Source organism: Ceratotherium simum, chromosome X, assembly GCF_057802395.1.
Source record: "Ceratotherium simum simum isolate JZ-2026a chromosome X, ASM5780239v1, whole genome shotgun sequence".
In the NCBI taxonomy this organism is placed as follows: domain Eukaryota; kingdom Metazoa; phylum Chordata; class Mammalia; order Perissodactyla; family Rhinocerotidae; genus Ceratotherium; species Ceratotherium simum.
Window position 1 is genome coordinate 25,525,840 of NC_141940.1, and position 19,823 is coordinate 25,545,662.

At 36.9% G+C, this 19,823-nt stretch overlaps 1 protein-coding gene across 20 annotated transcripts in view; it reads left to right on the top strand.

The window, feature by feature from the left end:
* Positions 1-19,823, top strand: part of TENM1 (teneurin transmembrane protein 1) — a 773,006-nt gene that overhangs the window by 191,257 nt on the left and 561,926 nt on the right. For 3 of the 20 annotated variants that reach the window (XM_087427639.1, XM_087427637.1, XM_087427632.1), the window contains one exon: positions 13,892-14,050. The exons of the other annotated variants lie outside the window; for them this stretch is intronic. The gene's annotated coding sequence lies outside the window, so the exon portion shown is untranslated. The remainder of the gene's footprint in view (positions 1-13,891; positions 14,051-19,823) is intronic. 20 annotated transcript variants of the gene reach the window in all.

Here is a 19,823-nt window from a genome sequence, read left to right on the forward strand (position 1 = left end):
AAAACCTCCTATAAGTAGTTTTTCCAGAAAAGCATTTCATAAATTTTATTTATTATTTCACTTAGCTTTTAAAGTATTAGAATGCACATATTTCAGCTTATGATTTTTTTTAAGGAAGAACAGTGTTCTATTTGTTTCTTTTTTCCCATTCCAAATAAGTAACAGCTTAGTCTGTGAAAGATTGTTTGTGATGTTTCTATAAAAACATTAGGCATTTTAAAGAAAAATGAAATTCAGAAACCCAGGTCAGCAAATTGAAAGTATTGGGAAAAAATTTTCAAAAGGAACTTAAATATGCTTGTAACAGCACTATGTGTTTTCCTTTTATGGTTAATGCTCAAACAGTTCCCTTTAAAATTCGCATATTTGATGATAATAACAACACTCTGTAGGCACGTTCTTTACAGCATGTGATTTATTGTTCTAGTAGTGGGACTGAGTTGCTGATACATTCAGATGCTCCCCTTGGTGAAAAATGTCATGCATATGGGTAGCAGCTGGAGGAAGTTAGGGGGTTAGTTTGTAGCTTAGAAATAGAAAAATGCTAAATTTCCCAATCCTGTGTTCTTCACCTAAATAGAAACAGCATTGTACCATGAAGAGTTCTTTTTTTTTTTTTTTTTGGTGAGGAAGATCAGCCCTGAGCTAACATCTGTGCTAATCCTCCTCTTTTTGCTGAGGAAGACCGGCCCTGAGCTAACATCTATTGCCAATCCTCCTCCTTTTTTCCCCCAAAGCCCCAGTAGATAGTTGTATGTCATAGCTGCACATCCTTCTAGTTGCTGTATGTGGGATGCGACCTCAGCATGGCCAGAGAAGCAGTGCATCGGTGCGCGCCCAGGATCCAAACCCAGGCCGCCAGCAGCAGAGTGCGCGCACCCAACAGCTAAGCCACGGGGCCAGCCCCTCATGCGTTAATTTATTAAATTAATATTTATTGAACTAAGGGCAAGGCATTGGGCTAGGTATTGGGGATATAGTAGAATAAAATAGACGGATCCCTGCCCTGATAGAACTTACAGTCCAGTGATGAAGTCAGACATTTTTAAAATAATCACACATATAAATTGTAAAACTATACCTATGATAAGTACATGGAAGGAAAGATACAGTACTATATAAGGGCATATAATAGAGGAATTTGAACAAGTCAGGAAGGTCAGAACAGGTTTCTCTGAGGAAGTGATGATTAATGCCTAAAGGTACAAGCTAGGCAAAAGCGGGAGAGAGAAGATATTTCCAGGCAGAGAAAAAGCATGTGCAAAGGCCCTGTGGTATGAGGGAGCTTGGCCAGTTTAAGGAAATGAAAGCAAGTCAGACTGGTTGGAGCGGAGGGGATGAGGATGCAGGTGGTACAAGATGAGGCTGCAGAGGTCAGCAGGGGCTAGATAGTATAGGACCTTTTGAGTCACATTAAAAAGTTTGTTGTTTATCCTAAGATCAATGAGCGACCTTTGAAGAGTTTTAGGCAGAAGTAGGTTGTGATCAGACTTGCATTTTGAAAAGATCACTCTGACTACAGCATTAAAAGCAAATCAGAAGGGGCCAGAGGAGAAGCAGGGAGACCGCTTAGGAGACTATTGCAGTTGCCCAGGAGACTGATGACAGCTTGGACTAAGATGGTGGCAGTTGAGAAAAGTGGAAAGATTCAATAGGGAAGATGTAAAATTGGAAGAGCTTAGACTGGATCTAGGGATGATGAAGAGGCGCTGTTAAGGACGACTCATAGATTTCAAGCTTGTATAACTAGGTAGATGGTGTGTCATTCTTTGAAATGTAATCTATGCAGAAATAGAAGTATAATGATGTACACCTGAAATTTATACAATGTTATAAACCAATGTTACTGCAATAAATAAAAAATTAAAAAAATAAATAAATAAATAAAAATATCTATATTGTACATAAAAATCTATAGTAAATATCTAATTCTCTAGAACAAATATTATAAATAGTATTTGGAGGTTACTAATTAGACCTTGACCATTGCAAAAAAGAAATAAAAATCATAATGATACAATAAAATAAAAAAATAAATTATTTTCTTCATTCAAAAAAAAAAGAACACTATAGAAGAACTGTATTGTTTTGGGGGAGCCACGAGGGTAACAAATACCATGCATTTTTTATCAGATATATTAAGTTTGAGTCATTTAACCTGTTTGGGCCTCAATTTCCTAATCTACAAGATAAGGGTAATGAATCATTGAGATCTCCTCTAGAGCAGAGATTGGGAAATTTTTTTCTCTAAAAGTCCAGATAGTATTTTTGGCTTTGTGGAACATACAGTCTCTGTTGCAAATACTTCACTCCGCTATTGTAGCTGGATTAAAGCACTGTAGCTCAGTTATCAGATATAACAATTCTTAGACCATGTCAACACAAACCTGCCAATTGTTTTGGTCAATTTCAGGAAATGATCAGTCAATTCAATGAAGAACTGATTGTGTCATGAGTTAATGAGTCAAATCAGTTGATGCAGTAGACTTGAATAGACATAGCTACATGTATTATGAATATAACAGACCCTGATGCCAACCTAAGGGCTGACAATCAGGAGAGTGTGGGTTACCGACCAATATAAAAACTAAACAAAACAAATCAGAACAATCATCGTGAAATGACGGCTATACTGGGCACTTACTCTCTGAGTAGAAGTTACTGGTTTTGCTGATATTGTTTCCTGTTCCAGTCATGGGTGTTGCCACTGCCTCTGTCTTAGAGTCTCAGGTGTGACTAGTGGGACAGCCCAGCAGTGAAAATGCTATGTGTGTGTGCATATGCACATTTAGGAAAATACAGTTATATGATGAGTATTATATTGTAATCTGCTTTTTGTAATGAATTTTTTGGACGTTTGTTAATTTTGTTAACTTTTGTTGAAAATATACTTATTCTTAACTTTGTGGATTGTCTGTATTTAATTCTCATTTGACTTTGTCCTTGCCACCCAATATTTTTCTGAAATAGCTTCCTCTCATCCTCAGCTGGTCTGTATTTTGTCTGTAGCCACTGCTCAGAAAATGTTTATGTGAGAGTGGGGTAGATGCATCATATAATGTACTCTCAAAGCTCATTAGATTTAGGTTTCAAATAACATCCTATTGTCAGTGAAATGTTTTTCTGCTCCTCATCATTAACATGGATGCTCAAGAGTTGTTTGAATGTGACATATAATATGCAAAATGATGCTTCTGAGTATATGGCTATGGCAATTGGGTGAATAATTGACTATCCTGGGAAAAAGTAAAAGTTTGAATCGAATCACACCAATAATTCATCCTTATGAAATACTAGTTCATTTCCATTCTTTACAGCTTGTTATGAATGAATATAAGAAAGCTAAGCCTAAAGCCAAAGATATTTTTCATAAAATTCTTTCAATTTGAGACACGTGGGTTGACATTTTCATCATTTATTTAATGAGATATTTTCTCTCCCATGCTATATTATTGTTATTTAGTATTTATTGAAAACTATGGACTGAAATGGTTGCGAGGTGGGGGAAGAGGGGAGTTTGTCAAGTCTTAACTTACAACAGTTATGAGCAAAAGTTGTGCTGTAGCATTAAGTCAGAGCCACTAGCTCTGCCTATCATAACTGGAACATGACCAGCAGTAAGGTAGCCCAAATTAGAGTGGCCCAAATCTGGAAGCCAGGCACGTGAAGAGGGGCTAGACAGAGCATTGCAAAGATCCAGGAAGATCTCGGCGGTGGGGAATAAACAGAAGGAAATCTAGACATGTAGGTAATTGTCCTCAGGAAATAAAAAATCTAATAAGCAGATTGAATCTGCATCAGAGAAGGCCATTGGCAGGTATTTAGATATTCTGGTAGTCAGTACACATCAGGTCTAGCTCTTCCAGGAGATGATGGGGCCTGAGATTAGGAGCAAGGTTTCCATTCCCCAGAAGGACTGGAGTGAAGGCACTACCCACGCCTGGGGGAACTGTAGTTTTGGGCAAGGGAGTTAAAGAGGCAAAGCAGACTTGGTTCCCAGAACTAGGATTAAGGATGGGGCTTAATTGTAAAGGAGCAATATTAAAATACTAAAAGAGATCACAGGGTTAGAGCAAGTCCAGCAGCAAAGCTGATTTGATGACAGATATTTGAGTCACTTAGAGCTTTTTTTTATTATTCCACTTGTCTAATTCATGATTGGTCCCAAATTCAGGGATGGGGGGAGCATTGAACATAAATGTGGGGTCTTAGTGATACTGGCTGCTTATATTAGAAGAATATGGAGTTAAGAAAATTAAGTATCCTATCATTTTCAGAGCAGGATGATAAGTGGTACAAATTCTTTTTCCATCAATCATTTGACTGGAAATTATGATAGAAATAGTCATGAGAACCACTTTGCCACATGAATGTGAATTCTCCCTCTCTCTTTCTCTCTGTCCTTCTCTCTCTCTCTCTCTACACACACACACACACACACACCACTCAATCTCACAAATATGTGGATCCACAAGAAGACAGTGGAGTTGGCCTTAAGTGTACACAGCCTTCCCTGTGGTGAGACGTACTCTCCTCCAACCCTAGCCATCTCCAACTATGACTGGACTGAAATCTCTCTACTGGCCACTCCTTTGGGAAGAAAAAGAGATAGTTGCTGCATGGTTGCTTTGAGGGAAATATATTCCAGCTATTTCAGGGAAGACACAGAAGGGGTAGAAAGTGTCACTTTGTCCAGGGCTAATCCTGTCTGAAATTCCTAAATCAATCTTTGTCTCTCTCCCACCTCACCTTTCATTCCCTTCTCTCCAACGTGGTAAGCCTACCAAATTAAGTTCAAATGCTTCTGCCCAACAACAAAATCATACAGCTTCAATCTACCTTTCTAGCCTTATCATTCCCTGCTCTCCTATACTGTCCCTCTACTTTAGACAAACAGACGTACTCAATATTCTGTGAATAACATCAGTATAGTCCCATCAACCTTCATTTGCTCGTACTGTTCCCTCTGCCTAGAAGCCCCTCCGAGGGCTTCTATCTTTGCCTCTTGAAACTATCTACATTCTACTTATCTACATAACAGTTCTTCCACTTACTGTGTGCCTGTGAGCAAGTTTTTCATCTTCTCTAAACCTCAGTTTCCTCATGTGTAAAATGGGAATAATAGCCCCTTCCTTGTAGGGGAGTTGTGAGAATTGAATGAGATAATGAATAAACAAGTGCATAGCACAGTGCCTGACCCATAGAAGATGTTCAATATATAATAGTTCTAATTAGTTTTATGACCATATCTTAAATACTCTATCTCTCATGAAATCCCTTCTTGATGTTATTCTATGACTTTGGACCTATTTCAACATTCCCTTTCTTGTCTAGAAATTCTTTCTTAGTTAACTATCACTCAATGATAATAGATAATTGTGATACTGTGATTTATAATAAGAAATATATGTTTGGTCTTCGTCCACTCTTCCTGGCACAGAACTTCTGAAACCCTTGGAATTTTCTAAGTGATAAGAGCAATAAAAATGTCTCTTGTTATGTTAGTGAGGTGAATTTTGGACCTCACCTAAGGATGGGGGCTGGTTGCCAGGAGAACCAACCATGAGACTAGAGGGTTGGGACTTTCAATCCTACCCCCAACCACCAGGGAGGGGAGAGGGGCTGGAGATTGAGTTCAATCACCAATGGCCAATGATTTAATCAATCTTGCCTACATAATGAAGCCTCCATAAAAACTAAAAAAGACAAGGTTTGGAGAGCTTCCAGGTTGGTGAACATATGGAGGTGCTGGGAGAGTGGAGGGCCTAGAGAGGGCTTGGAAGCTCCTTGCCCTTTCCCCATACCTTGCCCTATGCATCTCTTCCATCCTGCTAGTCCTGAGTTATATCCTTTTATAATAAACCAGTAATCTAGTAAGTAAAATGTTTGTCTGAGTTCTGTGAGCTGTTCTAGTAACTTAATCGAACTCAAGGAGGGGGTCATTGGAGCCTTGCCAGTCAGTCAGAAGTACAGGTAACAACCTGGACTTGCTACTGGCATCTGAAGTTGGGGTAGGGGGAAGTTTTGGAGGACTGAACCCTTAATCAATGGAATGCGATACTATCTCTGAGTAAATAGGTGTCAGAATCGAGTTGAATTGTAGGACACCCAACTGGTGTCTTGAGAATTGCCTGTTGGTGTGGGGAAACTCCCCCACACTGGAATGGGTACCAGAACTAATTTAATAATGATATTAGCAGCAACCACTTTTTTGAGCTCTTATTTCATGCCAGGATTAAGCACTTAACATGCATTATCACATTCAGTCCTTAACACAATTCTGTGAGGGAAGCACATTCCCTCTCTCTCCAGACACCGAATTCGTCTTCATTTCTGTGAGGAAGGTTAAAAATGAATTTATTCTTGTCTCTAGCTTTAGTGACTAGCACAGTGGCTGTCATGTTATAGGCACTCAATGGAAGATTACTGGTTGAGTGAGTGAATGCTATTCCCTTGCTGCTCAAAGCCCACAACCATGGTGCTACCTAGATTTGAGCACCTGAGCTCATCCCTAGCTCCACCCATATTAAATTGTATCTTTTCTACATTAGATACCTTCAGGGCTTTTATTTCTGCTGGACAGTTGATAAATTAATCCTGATAGGATGATAGCAGCAGATAATTACTGTGAGTATGTTAATGTGTCACCCCTCCTACATAGCTTACTTGCATTTTAATGGAGCAATTCTGGAGATAATCCCTTAAGGCAAAGGAATGAATCTTTGAGGGTGAGAAAGCCAGAATCAGTGCCAAGCTGTGGGGGTGGGGAGAAGGTGGTGATGTACATATCGCAGAAGTGACACCATATAGACAGTTGCCCACTCCACCTATGTGCTGTGCTAGCTTTGATGAATATTTTTAAAAGCCAGAATTATGATCTATTGCTGTTCTTCCTTAATTTTCTATTAGATTTGTTGATTCTCTAGAGCAAAACCTCAAGCCCTTTTGGGCAAAGACAAATGGCTAAGCCTAATAAGATGCATGGTGCTGTGAAATTAGATTAACTAACTAGAATTTGAATTGAAGGGTTTTTTTAGATGAAATTTGTCCAAAATATATTTTTATAGAATATTTGTTTGTAATGCCTACGGCATGCCACACTGAATGTAATTCTTCTTTTGATACTGAGGAGGGGAGCATGTAGTGGGACATCTCAGAAGAGGATAAAAAATATCTCACTCTATACCCTTCTCTCGTCCAGAAAGCCTCAGTTTAACTCATCATGGTATATTCCATTTTGGTCACATATGTTTAAGAGGTCTATAAGAAGTATGTTACCACTTATTTTTAAAAGCTTTAGAAATTTCACCTTTCTAAGACATATGCACATAGTTAGCTTTTACACATAAATGATTCATTTTGAGGTTGATGGACCTAGATTTATTTCCAAGTAACGAGATGATGTCATTTACCACAGAGAATTAATTAAATCTCTGCCAAATAGCTTATTGTCCTAGTGTAAATGCTTAAGATGGTCATTTATTCAATGAACGTTTGATGAACACCAAATGGGAATGTAAAAGTTATTAATAAATATATTTTACATGTCTTCAATGCAGATCTGGAGTTTCAGACTTTTTTCCTGCAGAAGACTGCTTTTAGAAACTGCTTCCATTTGGTTCCATTGATCAATTCATCTTTTCTTACATCAATACCATGCTTTATTGATTAATGTCATTTTGTAATAAGTTTTAAAATCAAGTGGCATAATTCCTTCAACATAGTTCTTCATTTTCAAGATTGTTTTGGCTATTGTGAGTCTTGTGTTTTTCTACTGTGGGAGATCAAGATTTGGCCACCCTGAAATCTATCTCTTTACCTTGGTTGTTTTCTCTAGGGACATTTGACCTCCCCCACTAACTGCCTAAAGAATGTGACATGGTGGCTCCTTCCTGGAACAGATCTATCATGATGGCTGTAAAGATAACGTAGGGTAAATGTTACAATAAGAAAGGCACCAACAAGCCTCTCTTATCAGAAGTTCTGTCTCTCTGGCCACATTCTCTGGATGGCCCTGCGAGGAGTTGCCAGACAATCATTTACATTTATAAGGGAAATCTCCATGTGTAAAGGTATCTCCCTCTCTGTTTTGAGAAGAGAGGGGGATGGCCTCATTTCTAGAGGCTTATCAATGTGGAAGTTGAGGCCTTAAATCTGCACAATAACCTTACTCTTGTTTACTGTGCTTTAGTGGTAATCTCCTGTAACTGACTCCTCCCACCCCCAACATCCTCCTTTGTCATTGGCTGAACATGGTATTTAAGACGAGAATTTCTGCTATTGTGTTGAGAAACGCAGTGTCCCTGCTTTCTCCCATGTATACATGTTATTAAACTTGGTATTATTTTCTCCTGCTAACCTGTCTTGTTAATTATTTGGCCAGCCATAAGAACCTTAAGGAAAAGGGCAGAGGGAGATTCTCCCTCTTCCCCCTACACTACCTAAATTTTAGAATCAGCTTGTCAATTTCTACAAAACAAGCCTTCTTTTATTTTGATTGAGAAGGCAATTTGGGGAGAATCAATATCTTACTGATATATATCCATGAACATAGTATATTTCTCCATTTATCTAGGTCTTGTTTAATTTCTCTCAGTAGTGTTTCATAGTTTTAAGCATAGAGGTCTTGCACATTTTTGTTAATTTTTTTCTTAACTGTTTTATATTTTTTGATGCTATAGTAATTGGCATTTTAAATTTAATTTTCCAGTTTTTTATTGCTAGTGTATAGAAGTACAACTGACTTTCATAAATTGATCATGAATCTTGTGACCTTCCTACATTCACTTATCAGTTTCTAGTAGCTAATTTGTCAGCACCTTAGGATTCTCTATATAGACAGTCATGTCATTCGCAAATAAAAGCAGTTTTACTTCCTTCTTTAAAATTTGTATCCGTTTTATTTCTTTCGCTTACTTTATTGTATGTTCTAGGTCTTCTAGTACAATATTAAATAGAAATGGTGAAAGTAGACGTACTTTCTTTGTTCCTGATCTTAGGAGAAAAATTTTTAGTCTTTGACTATTAAGTATGATGTTAACTATAAGTTTTTTTATAGATGCCCTTTACAAGTTGAGGAAGTTCCCTTTTTATTCATAGTTTGCTGAAAGTTTTTTTTTTAATCATAAATGGGTGTTAAATTTTGTCAAATACTTTTCTGCATTTATTAAGTTGATCATATGAATTTTATCTTTTATCCTCTTAATAGTGTAAATAACATTGATTTTTGAATATTGTACCAACCTCGCATCTCTGGGATAAACCCTGTGTGGTTATGTTTATTATCCTTCTTTGTATATTACTTGATTACATTTGATGATATTGTGTTGATGATTTTGTGTCCATGTTTATGACAGATAGTGGTGTATAATTTTTTTTCTTGTAACAGCCTTGCCAAGTTTGGGTATCGGGGTTGTACTGGCCTAGTAAAATGAGTTGGGAATATTTCTTCCCATATTTTCTGAAATACTTTGTTTAAGATTTTTTTTTTTTTAAATGTTTGACAGGATTCACCAGTAAAACCATCTGGGTCAAAAGTTCTCTTTTAAAATTGGTTTGAAAACTACAAGTTCAATGTCTTTAATAGATAGGGGGGTAATTAGATTTTCTGTTGCTTCTCGTGTAAGTTTTTTTTAAAGGAAATTGCCCATTTCATTTATGATATTGAATTTATTGCTTTAAAGTTGTTCCTACAATTTCCTTATTATCCTCTTTAATGTCTATAGGAACTGTAGTGATGTCCCCACTTTCATTCCTGATATGTCTTCCACCTTATTTGGTGGTGGTTAGAAAGAGGTCAATCCGAATAATGCGTAATTATGAATATCTTTCCTTTTAGATTCAATAGCTAGTGCTTCTTAATCTCCAGGCTCTTGTTTCTCTCTTTCTTCCATAATCCGCTGCTCTATCCTTCCCAAACTACTACAATTACCCAGAAAAGCCATTTTTTCTGTATAAACTACTGCTATTTTCTTCCAGGGAATTTTTAATCAATAAGAAACAATCAATTATCTTGAGCCAATCAAACTTGACTCCAAAAATAGCTGCCACCTTTGAACTTTGATAAGCTACAGTGGTTTTCAGATTGAAGAACAACGAAAAATTTCGTTTTAGTTTAAATGCTTGAATTAATCATCCAGAGTTCACGGTTCTAGAGGTGTTCCTCTAGAATCCTGTGGATTAAAACATGAAAGTAGTTAGGAAGTATAACGTCTTAGCCAAAAATTAGATAAGTATCTTTGAAGACAGTCTCATAATTTTTTTAAAACTAAATTAAAACACATATGCATATAATGCAGAGCATGCGGACAACAGGTTGTGCAGTTAATTCCATTGAAGAGTGAGAAGACATGTAGCAGCTTAAGTCCCACTGCTGAGAGATCTGAGACACATCCACTGGGAAGGCCGTTGTTTCATAGGAAAGTCATTTAAATATTCTCTGTAAGAATTTAAAGCTACAAACAATATGATTGCTTCTGAGGTCGTTGGGCATTATGTTGTCTTGTATTCAGAGGGAAGCATGCAAGTGTTTCGTAGGAGATTGCCTCAAAAAGTGTTGTATGATCAAGTAAACCCTAGGACAGCAGCCTCCATGCTTGAAAGAGTCAAGGAGGCTTTCAAATTCTTCCTCAGTATCAGGTTTAAGTATTATATGAAAGTGACAACTTCATTTCATTTCTTAAGAGGAGAAACGTTACTCTGACTATCGTGCTCAGAAAGATTCAGGAGAAAATTCAAAAGTATATGCTATGATACCATTGGGCTATCCTTTCCCAAAGAAAACTGCACACTTTAATATCTCATTTTCACTGACTGAAAGGTCTTAGGATCCAGGAAAAGGGAATACAAGAAATAGAACATGAAAGAACTGCTTATTTGACATATATCTGATTTTGAGTAGAGCTATTATTAATATCAGTATTTCAAAAAGAATAATCGTGATCACTTCTCTTTATGTTTCGTGCTGTGTGTCAGCTTTTACACCACTCTTTCTAACTTATGTCTTGACTGTTGGTGAGAGACTGCAAACTTTTAACTACCAGATTTCCACCCCACTGGCACTGCAGCTCAGTACACTTGATGTGCCACATTTAATTTTCAATGCTTTTTAAAATGATGTCTGAGTTGTGATGTTGTGTAGAAATGTCAGGGCTACTGACTTGTCAACCTCATTATGTTGTGCTCCAGTGGCTGCTTCCCAAACATTAATTACATTGCACAGAGACCATGTCTATTATTTTTAGTTTTTTTCCCTTTAAACTATGAACTTTAAATTGCTTTAAAAACGAAATGCAGCTAATTAGGATTTATAATATTGTCTTAATTAAACACAGTTGGAGGTCCAGGCTACGTATTTTATGAAACACTGACAGCGTTGCGAAAAGATAGCCCACACCCAGTTCATTTTCTGTGACAAGTAGTTTGTAAATGATTGCAGCTCATGCCACATTTGTCAACCTATGTGTATTCTGATGTCAAGATACCTTAGACATATAAATGACTACTTATCTCTAAGCATAGTCGATGTCACCCATGTGTTAGTCACACTTGCTCGTGAGTAAATGCTTTAAGGTGACACTGCATCAAAGAAAGTTATAGTGGGCCTAGAAGGTGATTCAGAGGTCTATGCCTTGATGGTAGTGTTTTTATAAATTCAGCATGATTGAAGAATCAGATGCCCTGCTTAATCAAATAATATGCATTGTACCACTTCCAAGGAATGAGAATTTAGTAAACTACATTAAATCTAAAACTCTAATGAATGGAATATAGTTTTTGAATATTCAGAAGGCATTTCCAGTTTATACTGTTCTTCAGAGTCATCATTAGAAATATCTATTATGGTACTGGCTGAAGCCCCAATCAATAGAGATTTCTTGCTGACAGAATGCCAGAACACAGAGTGTTGACTGTAATTCACATGCTTTGTTGCAGATGAAAGAGTCAGAGTCAGTTACTGTGGGCATTTTTAACCTTAGATGTTTGAAACAAACACCAAATGAGACTCAGTGAAAAAAACTTCTAGAAATACCAATTCATTTGCAGTAACTTGATGCCAGTAGCGTCTCCAGGACTCCCACAACATGGCAGAGCTTTGTATCACCGAATCCTATTAGAGGAATTTTATATAAGCACATGAATACTATGATTCATAGGAAGTTCCAAATTCTTAACCTATTCAACAGTGTTAATTCATATGTTCAGGCAGCCAGTGATGTAACACTGAGTCCCTCTGAGGCTGTGGAGGGGAAAAAATTCATCATTGTTAGTTTCTATCTGGGGATGAGCTCAATTCTTCTCACTTAATGTTAAATCCATGGAAGACATTCTGTGAGGATTTAGGCCGGTCTTGTCTATGCCGTGAGGCTCAAAGAATCAGGTCCAGTTAGAAGTCAGCCCCGTAAAATCTGTGGTTTCTGGGATATTTTAACTTTGGAGGCACAAAGGAAAGCACTCTCCAGTCACAAGATGTCTTCCTTAATGGTCTATTATGGGGCCTAAGTTTCAAAACTAGAAATTAATACCTTTAGTCAAAGTTGCTGAATTTCCAAATGACTTCTGTAAAAATTAACTTCTTCTGAAAGGGATAATCCATTTAGTTCTGATTAGTCATTAATCACTTTGAGTAAGTTGTTGACAGGTAGACATCTGGAAAAGACAAGAGAGAAAGGGATATAGAGACAGATCAAGTAACCTTTGATGAAGGACAGGAGAGAGGGATAGATTTGGAGTAGGGATGAAGGGAAGGTGCTATAGTAGGATCTTTTGTTCAGTCTGAGAGCAGCAAAAAGCCCCTGGGATTCTGAAGAAGTGGGAGGAAGGGATTTCCTCTGTGTGTGTGCGTGTGTGTGTGTGTGTGTGTGTGTGTGATTGAATGATTGAGAGAGAGAGAAGGCGCTGATTTCAGAGAAAAACTTTATCTACTGATTGTAATCGATGAGAATTGGTAAATTATTACTAGTGAACAGCATTGCTGTTCTTCAATTTTTATTATTGGAAATCCCTTCCTTTTCTTGATGTGATTGTATATCTCTCTGTCAAATCTTTATATCGCTTCTTGCAAACACTGTCCACTTGTCAAAATTTTGCTTCATTTTAAGCAGTCTGATTCACTGAGGGCCTATTATGTGTTGCTCAAATTTGGGTTCGTGACTTTCTCAATCAAATCTACTTATTCATGATTCATGAAATGAGATGTGTCTATATATATGTATATTTCAAGCAGTATGTTAGGCATTTTACTGGCTTCTGAGATATATGGACTTAAGTAAGCTACTAAAGCTCTCCAAGCCTCTGTTTTCACGTCTATAATAGGAAGAATAAGATGATGATGATGATGTTAATGAGAACAATGTTGGCAGCCAACAATGAGGAAGTGAGTGCTTATTGTGTGTCCCAAAGTAGAATAGGAACTTCACATGTATTATTTTAAAATATTATGTGATATTCTTTTCATTATAATATTAGAATGTTTTCATTTTAAGAAAAAAATAAGATAAAAAGAAAACAATAAAAATTTGCCTTTGGTGCCATCACCTAATAATCAACCTAAGAATTCTACCATCTAACCATTGTTGATACCTGTATGATGTGTATACTTTTAAACTTTTTGCTACAGAAAACATCCAGCTTATGTTTTTGTCAATTCTCACATCAACATTACAAGGCAGATATTGTTATTCCAGTTTTATAGATAGGCAAACATGAAGTTAAGTGAATGGAATCACTGGTAGTGGGATCCAGGTCTATCTGATTCAAAAGCTTTCTCCAATATGCTGCTTCTCATTCTTCTGTGATAGAGGTATTTAAGGATGCATACTCCTCCCTTTAGCCCACTAGACATCTGCACTTAGAATGAACTCCAAAATATTTCATGTCTTCCCATATACAGACTAACTTCCCACTAAGGAGTCATCTGCATGTAAGACAAGGTTTGCCAAAGGGAAAAGATTGACCATACCAGCTGGAGGACCAAGTCATCCAAACTGACAGTGATATTTCTGGAAAAGACCCCTGTCTCACCCAGTGAACCCCTCCACTTAAAGATAAGGTCTTCCTTCTAAATTCGTATTTTCCCTGAGAGTTGCTATTGAACTAGTAGCTAAAGTTCTTGGGGCAGATAAGCAAGAATTTCTTGTTCTTAACAATCTACAGAGATATCTTCTTCAAATACCCGACGGTGTCCTGATCTCCAGCATCTCCCTTGCCTGCTAGAGAAGAGGTAGACTCGCTTGCAATGATTAGATCCTTTGGACTTATCTAAGGTTTATTTGGGGGTTTTACAACCTCTCAGGGCAAAAAGGGCAAATATGTTATTCTGTGTAAGAGCACTAAGCTACATTCGCCCTATACTTTTAATATTCTTGGTTGCTTCCTGGTTTAAATTTCTTTCCTCGGGTTTTTTTTTTATTCTCTAAAATTACAAATCCTTATTGTCTAGCCAGAGGTAAACCTAACACTCAATTGTATTCCCACTTTCTCTGAGCGGATGAGGAATCCAGATGACAACCTAGAGTTTTTCCCCACAGTGGATAATCTGGATAGTTTGTACTCACAAATGGGTCAAGCATATTGCATTCAATGTTCCATCAAGTCATGCCAAGTTCATGCTCTCATAGGTTTAGATTTCAAAAGAAAGGGCTAGGAGGTTGTGCATTTCCTGGCATGGGGTATACCTCTTAGTGAAATGAAAGACACTTTGCAGACCAAAAGCTGGCATGAAACATACCTTTGATTTCATCAGCAAGCATGCCATATGTCACAAAATTCTACTGCTTCCTCTCTGTTATTTCATCTGAGTGCCTCTTTCCTGCACATGGCTCTCAGCTACAGTTAAGTAAAATTGATAGTATGGTTAATTGATGTAAATAACGTGAACTCAATTGGGCCTAAGTTAGTTATTTGCTAAATTAATAGTATTCTGAGTTTGATACTCTTTATGGGAGGCAATATGTTATAGTGAAAAGAGCACTGGACTAAGAATAATGAAACCTGAGTTCTTGTTCAAGATCTGCTACTGGCTTGCTATGTTTTGCAAAAATTTGAGGCTCTGTTTCTCATCTGAAAGTGGGAATAATAATATCCTCCTGACATGCTGTGTCAGAGGGCTGTAAGCATATAAATTGTAATACTGTGTGTGAAATTTAAAAGTTCGAAAATGTCTAAAATGCTTTGTAAATTACGAGGTACTACTACTCTGTACCTTCTAATGAATGGTCAATTAGTCTCACGTCTATATGAACATGGATAGGAAGAGTAGAAAGGAGAGTAAAAATTTCAAGTTTTCCACACAAAACTTGTCATTGCTATTTTTCTGATGAAAAAGTAATACATTCTCAATGTACAGAATAGGAAAAATATAAAGGAAATAAAAGTCATTCTTAATCACCCAACACAGAGATAATTGCCATTAGTATTTTCATGTATTTCCTTTCAGTTATTAATTTTTTTTTCAAATAATTGATCATAAAACTCTATGTATGAAGAGTACTGTTTTTCTGATTAAAAATTAATAGAACTTAATTACAGAGAATTTAATAGAAAGTTAAAGTTCTCTGAGTCACCTCCTCTTCCCATGAAACTAATTTTAACAATTTTGCATTATTAATTTCAGTTTTGTATCTTATTTTTCATTTAACATTGTATTCTAGTATTCTCCCAAATCATTAAAAATTCTCCAAAACTATTTTGTTTGAAGATTTTATTATGTAAAATTTTAAACATACATAGAATTAGAGAGCATGATTGAATGAACCCAACACTTAGTCATCACCTAACTTCAATAATTTTCACCTCATAGACAGTCTTGTTTCATCTACACCCCACCAAATTCCCTCTCTTGCCTCCCTAGATTTTTGTAAGTAAGTCCAAGGTATCATATAATTTCATCCATAAAACTTCAGTATATGATTACAGGATATGAAGACTCTTCTTTAACCTAATTATAATACCATACTATGCCTTAAAATGAACAATAAATGTCTTACTTGAATGTAAGACCTGAAACTATGAAACTTCTAGAAGAAAACATAGGCAGTATGCTCTTCGACATCGGTCTTAGCAACATATTGTCAAGCACCATGTCTGACCCGGGAAGAGAAACAATAGAAAAAATAAACAAATGGGACTACATCAAACTAAAAAGCTTCTGCACAGCAAAGGAAACCATCAACAAAACGAAAAGACAACCTAACAATTGGGAGAAGATATTTGCAAACCATACATCTGATAAGGGCTTAATCTCCAAAATATATAAAGAACTCATGCATCTCAACAACAAAAAAACTAACAACCCAATTAAAAAATGGGCAAAAGACCTGAACAGACATTTCTCCAAAGAAGATATACAGATGGCCAACAGGCACATGAAAAGATGTTCAACATCATTAGCTATCAGGGAAATGCAAATCAAAACTACAATGAGATATCACCTCACGCCCATCAGAATGGCTATAATTAACAAGACAGGAAACAACAAGTGTTGGAGAGGATGTGGAGAGAATGGAATCTCATACACTGTTGGTGGGAGTGCAAACTGGTGCAGCCCCTATGGAAAACAGTATGGAGATTCCTCAAAAAATTAAGGCTAGAACTACCATATGATCCAGCTATTCCACTGCTGGGTATTTGTCCAAAGAACTTGAAAACACCAATGCGTAAAGATACATGCACCCCTGTGTTCATTGCAGCATTATTCACAATAGCCAAGACTTGGAAGCAACCTAAGTGCCCATCAAGGGACGAATGGATAAAGCAGATGTGGTATATATACACAATGGAATACTACTCAGCCATAAGAAACGATGAAATCCAACCATTTGTGACAACACGGATGGACATTGAGGGTATTATGCAAAGTGAAATAAGTCAGAGGGAGAAGGTCAAATAATGTATGATCTCACTCATTAAGTAGTAGATAACAACAACAACAAACAAACACATAGAGACAGAGATTGGATTGGTGGTTACCAGAGGGGAAGGGGGGAGGGAGGAGGGCAAAAGGGATAATTCGGCACATGTGTGTGGGGATGGGTTGTAATTAGTATTTGGGTGGTGAACATGATGTAATCTATGCAGAAATAGAAGTATAATGATGTACACCTTAAACTTATACAATGTTATAAACCAATGTTACTGCAATAAACAAAAAATTAAAAATATATAAATAAAATAAACAATAAATCTTTAATATCATCAGACATACTGTCTATTTCCAAATTTCCCAGACTATCTTATAAATGTATGTGTAGTTTTTTCATTTCTTTGTTGAAATCAGAATCCTATTAAGATGTACACATTACAATTTATAGATATATCTCTTAAATCTCTTTTAATCCCTATACTTACCCTCCTGCTTTTATTTTTTTTTGCTTGCAGTTTATTTGTTGAAAGAGCTGGGTCATTTTTTCCTATAGAGTTTCTCACACTCTTGATTTTGCTGTTTGTATCTCTATTGCATTATTTGACATGTTTCTTTGTCTCTAGTACTTTCTATATATTGGATGTTAGATCTAGACTAGTACTGCTTGATAGAAATATAATATAGGGCACATATGTATTTTTTTAATTCTGGGAGCCATATTAAAAAAAAGAAAAATTAAACAGGTGAAATTAATTTTAATAATATTTTGCTTAACCCCTCAATATATCCAAATATTATCATATCAATATAAAATTATTAATGAGACATTTTACGTTGTTTTTCTTATATTGTTTTTGAAATACTAAGCAAAAAACCCATAAATCCCTAATGTCCAGCAGTTCTATAAATTCCTGCCATTAAAAGATCAGTGATTTGGGCAGGATTTCTGGCTGTGGCCTACTGAGGATCTACAAATCCACTTCCTAGAAAACAACTATAAACTATAAAGCTCAACAAGTTGTCAAAGACAACCCTTTATGCATCCTGGAAATCAACCAAAGGCCTACAACAATGCAAGAGGCACTTATACTGGAATAAACTATTGGACTTTGGGTAGTAAAAGTGGGAATCTGTGGTGTTTTCGCCTGAGGCTGCTCATGCTCCACCCCACTCCCTCTGACACACACACACACACACAGCTCAGTCAATACCCATGGCGGGGCAGGCTGTAAGAATTGTAGTTTCACTGCCACAGTTGAAGGTGGTTCGCTTGATGTGGAGAGGTGCACGGTGCCCATGTCCCCGTGACATCGTTGATAAAAGTGACAATCTCAGCGGAGTTGGGCAGTGGGGAGGGCCAACAGTTTATAGTTGCAAAAGTCATTAATTAGTAAGCATAACTGTATAAATTGTTTACAGTTTACTTGGTGCTTTTATATGTATTATTTTATTGGAGACATCTGCCAGCATTCTGAGGGAGGAAGGGCATTTAGCCTTTATTATGCAAAAGAAGAAGAGGTTAGCTGATTTATCCAATGTCATACAGTAAGTGACACAAGATGGGCCCAAACTCAGACTTCCTGACTCCAAGTTCAGTGCCCTTCCTACTACATTATGCTAACTCTACTCTCTGTGGAGGCAACTCAATTATAATTACATTGTATTACTCCCTGTAGGTGAATACAGAAAGTTAGATATTAGAAGAGGGAATCACAAAGGTGAAAATTACAGTTCAATCTGTGCTATGTTCGTACTGAGTATTTGTTGGTAGGGAGGCTGAGGAAGTCTAGTTAATTTCCTGCTTGTGGCCTGGAATGGTGCAGAGATCTGGATCAAATCGACCACACACTGACCCAGCAACACCAAGTCAATTCTAGCCCTCTTTAATCTGGAGCGTCTAGTAAATGCAAAATGTCGTAGGCAGGGAAATTGCATTGCAAACTCACACTGATAACATTGCAGAGCAGCCATGCTTTTATAGTTTTACTGGTTACACTCATGGCATCTTAGGACCCTTCCATTCAGATCTAAATTCCCTCTTTCTTGGGCATCTTTATGCCATCCTTGTCCAAGACACTAATTCTCTGTTACATAAGCAATAGCCTTCAGATGCTCTGTAGGATTTAGAGGCTACTTGGTCTCCTAAGCTGCAGCTTCAAATCTTGCTTGAGTTTCCCACTCTGGTTGTAGCAGCTTCCTTTGAATCTTATTTCAGAGAATCTGTGACCCTCACATAGCAAAGAGATTAAGAGTACAGGCTCTGGAGCTGGACCTTTTGGATTTGAATTCTAGCTCCACGAGCTGTGTGATCTTGGTGAAATTACTTAACCTTTCTGTGCCTCTGTTTCTTTGTCTGTAAATGAGGAAAACATATCTCATTATGAAATTTTTGAGGATTAAGTGCAATCATGGATGTAAATTACTTAAAAGGGTACCTGGATCTTCTTTCTGATCCTTTTACTTCTGATAATAATAATAATAATAATAAGAAGAAGAAGTATTATTATTTAAGCAAGCTGACAACTTGAACTTATACTGAGGGCTTTCCCCTGGTACTTGTATTTTATAACTTTCAATCAGATTATTTTCATGTGCTGGCCATAACAGCCCTGTGAGGTTCATAGGATTAATGATATTAGGTGTTTTCCCCACTTTATAGATAAGAAAATGGTAGCACATTACTGTGTCATAAATCTGGTTCTAGAACCTATATTTTAGGATTCTCTCATAAGGCTCTTTCTAATATAGCCTGCTGCCTTTGGCATAGTTAGCATTTGCCCAGAAGAGCGAAATACTTGGTGCAAACCCCGGCAATCATTATTAACCCCTGTATCGACCTCTACAATTAAGTCACTAAAGTGTCTACATTTTTGTAGCATATGTTATGTTAATTTGATTATCTCCTTTTCTATCTAATATTTAACATAATTGAAAATGAGGTTCAAGTAGTAAGCAGTGAAAA